Consider the following 6,092-nt stretch of genomic DNA (forward strand, 5'->3'; position numbering starts at 1 on the left):
CCCCTTGCTCTAGCGCCCCTGTGTTCGCTAGCCCTCACCCCTCTCTGGGGCCTACTCGAGTGTTCGCCCTTCTTCAGGCTCTAATCTCATGCGCCGGCCTGGCCTCAGGCCTCCACCCGCGCGCTTGCCCTACTCCGGGTTTTTTTGATCGCGCTTCTCGCACTCGCCCTCGCTGGGGCCTATGTCTGTGCTTCTCGCGCCCTCGCCCTTCTCTGGGGCTTGTCCCGCACTTCTCGTGCTGGGGCTCAGGTGGCCCGTAGCCGTGCCTGGCCCCTTGACCCTTCTCGAGGTCTTTTGCCCGACTTGGGCTACTTCTCACCCGCACTCAGGCCTCTCTCACGCTTGCCACGCTCTTTGCCCTCGCTGGGGCCTATACACGTGCTTTCTGTGCTCTCACCCTCTCTGGGCTCTGTCCCACGTTAAGCCACACTCAGGGCTCAGGTGGCCCGTAGCTGTGCCTGGCCCCCTGACCCTTCTCAGGGTCCTTCGCCTGACTCAGCAGAATACCACCCTCGGGCTAGGGTCTCAACCCCACACACCACACCACACCAGTGCCAAACAGCCATGCCTCCCAGGCCCAAATAGGGCACCCAGAAACCCCCAGACTACTGGGGAGCTCCTGTGAGGCCTCCTCACACCCCTACAGCCTCACCTGGTCCTCCGGTGGTATAACAGCAAAACCAAAGCCTCCGCCTCCAGGGCTACAATAACTTCCCAAAACAACAACAGCACACAAAGCCTCTCAGCTGTAACATAACCCTCAAGCCAACCCAGCTGTACCCCAAAATGAGCCTACCGGCTAGAACACTCCACGCCACCCTGGCTCTCCTTCAGGCCTCCCAGTCAGGGGCCTCTCCTTCCCAGGCCATTCTGCAGGCCCTCATGCAGTCAAGCAATGACACTGGTCTGCTCTGCTCAGCTCTATAGCAGAGCTGTTGCTTCTCAGGCTGCTAGATGGTAACTGCCCTGCTCTGTCCCTCTGCAGAGCTCCTGCTTCTCAGGCTGCTAGATAGTAACTGCCAGCTCAGCTTCAGCCTGGCTGTTTATATAAGGCCAGGCCCTGCCCCTGGCGGTCAGCTGACCCACTCAGCTGCCTTAGCAACTCTCACCTGCTGCCCTGGTGGTTGGCAGCTCGGCTCATATTACTACCACCAGTAGCAGGCACCCTAGTGCCCTGCTACAACTCCCTTCTCTAACTCTCATTCTGTATCAGCCCAGCCCCGCTCACAGTGCATGCAGACACAAGTTATTAAAAGTGCTCTATTTTGGAGTGCCTTCATCTAAAACCTCATGCGATGAGGGTTCAAACTGTCATGGGATTAGGCCCTTTTAACACACTCTGCAGCTGTGCACTTGTGTTTGGTCACAGCTGTAGAGTGGTTTTAATGGCCAGATCATGTGAAAATTGTCACTTCTGTCTGTGCCTACATGTCCTTGTAGAGTGAGTGGTGTTTATACAACACTACATAAACCCACTACCAAGATTCAGAGCATGAAAGGCTGTCATTCCAATTCAGCTTTAACTCTTGTAAGGGAGGATGGGCAGAGGTTTTGGCTCCAGACAACCCAGGACACCAGCAAAACAACCATTTGACTCCAGACACCACATGCAAAGAGTGCCATAGACTCTCTCTCTCTATAGCTCTGTATCTTGGTATCAGTTTCTGGTATTTCTGAGGAGAAGAGCAAACAAAAGGAGGATTGTTTGATCTGTTGTTTTTAAATGGAGACAATGTCAAGCTTTAACAACTATGTTCAATGCAGAGCAATTACCACCAGAATTCAGTTATATTTTCCAGTCAATGTGTCTCCCTAATTATTGTGCATCTCAAGAGGCAGTGGCTGTTTCCAGCTGTGGGCATAAACATTAGAGGAACTGCAGATCCTGCTGACAAAACCAGTAAAGCTGCTTAGAATTCCTTTTTTTTTCAGTGCTCCAAAACTCAGCTGCTTTATTAGGAGCAGCAATGTTATCCATCCTTGCTTTCAGACTGGTCTCTGACTCACTTATATATTTTACCGGTCATCTGGGACCAAACCTACTGCCCACAAGTTAGTGAAAAGATTCCCTTTGACATCAACTGAGATTGGCTCATGAGGAATTATGAATTACCACACTGGATCAAAGAAGAGGTCCATCTAACCCCGTATCCTGTCTCAGATATTGATTGCTATACCAACCACCCTAATTCTGTAATGTAAAATTACTAACTCCCAGGAGTAAGAGCCTGGTCCATAACCTGAAGCATAAGAATTTGTATCCCCTTCAAAAACTCTAATTTATTATTATTATTGGCCCATGATGTTGTCCCCAAGTTTTTCCATCTCTCTCTTCTCTTCTCTTCTCCTCTGCTATGATGATATGATGCATTCTGCATTCAGCATCACAGTTATCAATAAGAGTGAAATTCACTGCTGCCTCAAGGGCCAAGCATCCTTCCTGCCTCAATCCATTGGGAGAAATTCTCTAGCTGCGTTATGGAGAAGGGCAGTCTCACAGATCAGAATGGTATTTTCTGCCCTTAAAAAAATTATGAAGACTTTTCCCGAGGTCTTAAGTGGTTTGAAAATTTGTGTCCCTGAGAACAACAGTACCTTCAAGAGCTGCAATTCTAGCTTATGTTGCCTTCATACTTCAATGTTTACTTGGGCAGGGTGGTAGTGTTTTGCCTCATGATGTTCTCAAGTAGTTCAGCACTGAGCAGAGAGGTGACAACCGGTTTTAATCTACTATCAGTTGAGAAGCTTCTGTGATCATTTCAGTCATCATGATACACCAAGTGCTCTTGTTCATAGGTGGAAGTGGGGACTTGAACAGGGAGACTCATTAATGAACTGTGGAAACCCCTGATATTCCAGTCCAGTTTGACTGGAGTTGAAAGTGCTACTAGCATAGGTCTTATCCCATCTGGAAGTGGTTCTAACTGTGTGCACCATCTACATTATTTTAAATAAAACATTCATCTTTCATGTAACCACATGTGTTGTGCTGTTTTCTTTGCAACTACCTACATGAGAATGCATACATGACCCATGGAAATCATTATCACATGATATTAAGGGTTTTAGTCCATAAATCACAGGCCAAGAGCTCAATGAGATGTTTTCCAACAATTAATTGAATATCCACAATGACATAAGTTAGATCTGAAAAACCAAAACCCCCCTCAAAACCCTAGTAGGTTCATTTGCCCACACATTTCAGAAAATAAACCCACTTCTAAATAATGAAAGTAGGGAAGGAATTTCTATTACATGAGCAGAATATTCCATGAAATATACCTCCATAGTTTCTTGTATCTTCCCCTGAAGCACCTAGTAATGGCCAGTGTCAAAGACACTGATCTGACCCAGTCAGACAACTCATGTGCAGCTAAGATCCCAGGGCATGTGTTTTCCAAAGCTGTACAATTCTGATAATTATGCCTAGGCAATGAAGGTAGAAATGGCGTGAACAATAGGTCTGATCTAATTTGGTGACTCTTTTATTGTCTGTGGGGTATGTCTATCCCAAGGTTGTGTCCCAGCCAGGAAGTTTCTAAGCACATCCAATGTACCTGCTCTTGCTCAAATTGTCCCAACAGAAATATGCTGGTGAGGTCACTCCAAGGTTGTGTTGCTCTTAAGTACGTAGAAGTGTGGTCTTGAAAGATGCTTCTTCACTGAGTGCTTCTACATAAGGCACTAGAAGCACAGTAGACTAATTCTACTGTGCATTAGCATGTCACGGCAAAAGCTGTGCTAATATGCAATAGAATTGCTTACTGCACATTAGCATCACATAAAAAACATGCACCGGTGCTCAGTGGCAACATGTAGAGGGTGCATAGGGGTGCATGTGCACCCCCTGAGAGCACTGATGCACCCCCTGGCTGGCTGTGCTCCCCATTTACGTGATGGGCGGTGGGGGGCAGGTAGGAGTGCTGGTGCCCACCCTGTGAGCGCTGGCCAGGGAGTGGGAGTGCTGGATATAACGCTGTGACTGCTTCCCAGTCAACAAGATTGGCCACCCCCCGCCCCCAATCAGTAAGATTGGCCACAGGGGACCCCCCCTCCCCAGTCACTGATTGGTCACTTGGGGGGGAACATGCCCTCCCTGACTAAGGTGGCACCAGTCACCCATGCTGGTGCTATTACACAGTAGCACTGATTACGGTGCATTAACTTAGTGTTTGTTATTACATGAACTACACCTAATGTGCTGCAACTAATTACAGCACATTAATACACATGTAGACATGCCCACTGACATGTTTCTGGGTTTAGAGTCTGCATGAAGTAGCAGGAAGATGTCCCAGCCAGAAAACATTGCCACTTCAGTGTAGACAGACCCTCAGAGGTTCAAACTATGGCCTTACTTAGAAAACTTAATTTATACAATACAACGATTCTTTGACTACATTAAAACTTGCCCTAACATGTTTTCTTTGATCAAAACACATGGGTGGTAGTAAAAGATCTTGGAGAAGTGGTGTCCTTTGAAAAACTGATCAATTCCTCCACACTTTTTTCTTCATTTTGAGGGGAGTATTACTTTACACTCAAAAGTTGCCACCCAGTGATCCAATACTGTGAAGACAGAATTGTAAGATTTAATTTATTTTTTGCCAATAGCTCCATCAGTGATTTACAAGCTGCTTCTTTTTTTTGTTGCTTTTTTAACCACTGAATTTCTCTAGCTGGGTGTGCATCCATGTGTCTGGGAGAGAATGAATCTCTCAGAAAATCTACAGTAACACAACCCGCAGATAAACAAAAAGGTAATTATTGATCACAATATTTTTCTTCGCGGCGCTAATTTGAGAGGCTCTGTGAGTTTGACTTTGGCATATAAATTACACAGGAAAAATGAATGTTGCTCAGGAACAGAGCAGCGAATGAAGTGAAGCAGAACTTTTTTTTTTTCCCAGAGCTGTCTCATCGCTCATTGCTAGAGGGCTAAAAAAAACATTACAATATTGATTGCAGTTCCTTATTGTGCTGTAGTGATTAAAAAAATCAGCCACACCATCTAAGCATTAAGTCCTGATTAATCATTCTCAGAAGCCCAGAAGTAATAAGAGGAGAATTTATTTAATGTGTAGGCAAGAAGATCTTTCTAGGGCTTGATCTGAAGTTAGTTGGAGACTTTTCATTGATTTCCTTGGGTTGTTTGATCCTAACCTCTGTGTCCCCAACTCTGGGGTCACTGTCGACATTATACAGAGAATCCCCCGTGAATACCAAGCCCTGGGCAACTCACAGCCTCTCTCCATACTCATCCAAAGGTTTACTTTCCTCCCTAGGAGCCTGGCCTAGATTTCAAGTGAACTGCGAAGTCTCTGCATAATGACTGGATGTGATTTTAAAATGAAAGGACCAACTTATGGTTCCTTAGATAGTGTTGGGGATGGGGTGGAGGCAAGGAGATGGGTGCTCCTTCAACACCAGAAGCACTTTTATTTGTATACAGTGAATCCATGGCCCTGCCTCCTATTTAGGGGGCATTCACAAGTATCTGCCCGGGGTGGTTTCTATTGCTCACCCTCCAAACGCACATGCACTAACCAGCATGTTAAAGTTCCCCAACCCAGTTCTCAGTCTTTGTTCTCAAACCAAGTGGCCTGCTCTCTAACTCACTCCCAAGCTACTAGCTCTGCTCACAGACAGCTTCTGGGTCCCTTTGACCTCTTATAGTACTTCCCTTTCCTGTGCTACAGGCACTTGCATGTAGTTTTGCACCTGCATCTACTTCCCAGTAAGGAGCAAACTGATTATTTGCAATTATTCCTCTACCAAAATAGAGGGAAGCTTAATGGGCAACTGTATCCTTCAGGGATCAGAGTAGACTGAAGTGGGAGGTTACCCCTGGACCTTTACATAGGTATGTACAAAGAAGCAAGGCAGGGGAGTAAAGAGTTTATTGTGGTTCATATTTAAAGGCTCAAAGAGAATCCAAACCAAGCCAAGCCACGACACCAGAGAATTACGTCCACTCTCAAGTACAGGGAGCCTCAGCGGAGGTGGCAGCAGCAGCAGCAGCGGAGGAGACCAGCAGTGGGGGCAGCAACAGTTGATTCCCCCCTAAGGTAAGTGGGGTAGAGAGCGCAGCA

This window comes from Gavialis gangeticus, unplaced genomic scaffold (assembly GCF_001723915.1).
Source record: "Gavialis gangeticus isolate Ggan-Ray unplaced genomic scaffold, GavGan_comp1, whole genome shotgun sequence".
In the NCBI taxonomy this organism is placed as follows: domain Eukaryota; kingdom Metazoa; phylum Chordata; order Crocodylia; family Gavialidae; genus Gavialis; species Gavialis gangeticus.